The sequence below is a fragment of the Zonotrichia albicollis genome, unplaced genomic scaffold (assembly GCF_047830755.1).
Source record: "Zonotrichia albicollis isolate bZonAlb1 unplaced genomic scaffold, bZonAlb1.hap1 Scaffold_254, whole genome shotgun sequence".
Taxonomy (NCBI): Eukaryota; Metazoa; Chordata; class Aves; order Passeriformes; family Passerellidae; genus Zonotrichia; species Zonotrichia albicollis.
In genome coordinates this window covers 6,702,906-6,704,031 of record NW_027428428.1, presented here as the reverse complement: position 1 = coordinate 6,704,031, position 1,126 = coordinate 6,702,906, and positions in this window count along the sequence as shown.

Genomic DNA, 1,126 nt, shown 5'->3' with positions numbered 1-1,126 from the left:
GGGCAGTTTGGGGGGGGCTGCCAGGCAGTCCTGGCTCTGAGCAACAGCATCTGCAGTGACACAGGAAACTCCCAGCTGATGGGAACAAACTTTCTGGCTGACTGCAGAGGCCAGGACAAAGCTGAGTGGTTTCCCTGGTGTCCCCCAGCCCTTGCTGGCCCCAGGGACTGATGGCATTTGTGCTCCCTCAGGTTCATGTCCCCACACCAACAGCATGGGGGTGCTCCCCCTGCTGTGTGCAATGCAAACAGGGGCTGCTGAGCCAGTGCTGCCGTGTCTGTGCCTGCAAGGATGGGGCACCTGTGTGAGCTGGGGGAGAGGCCAGGGCTGCAGAAGGGGGATGTTGTTGGCAGCTCCATGAGGACACTCTGGGACGCTGCCCTGGGTTGTCCACTGCACTGGGGATGGGTCAGCCCCTGCTCTGCTGCTCCTTCCCGTCTTCCCCAGGGCCCTTGCAGAGCCCCAGCCATGCTGTTTGTCCCCAGCCTGCCAACAGCCAGCCTGGGCCTGCTCACAGGGCTTTTCTGTGCTTAGCATTGGCCTGGGTGTGTTCTTGAGAGAGCCTGGGCAAGGAGCCTGGAGCCCCCAGGCCCTGGGCTGAGGCGTCAGCGCTGCCCCAGCAGTGCCCATGGCCTGTCCCTGCTGCAGCCTCGGCACTACCACCCCCAGGGCTGTGCCCGGCCCCGAGAGTGCTCAGGCCCTGCAGCAACACCAGGGCCACCAGGGCAGCGGGGCAGGGCCACGGCAGCAGCACTGGCAACACCAAGTGCTGCTGATGCTGCTGGGCACAGCTGCTGGGCCAGCACTGATCTGCCCCCAGCTCTGCACACAGACATTGCTGCAGCAGCTCCAGAGAAGGCAACAAAAGGGCATCTCTGCAGAAAACTCTTCTGGGAGATGTTTTAGTTCATTTTAAGCCACTGAGATCACAGCCCCTCATTAACACAGTCTGTGCCCACAGGGAAGGTGGAGAGAAACTAAATTAATAATGGCACAAAGAATGATATTTTTTCATGGACAAGAATAATAAAAGTATTGCAAAAGAAAAGAACCTCCAAAATGAAACCAACAAGAAGTATCAAAGATGACTTTTTTTGCAAGTTTTTTGCAGAAATTGGCCAGCAAT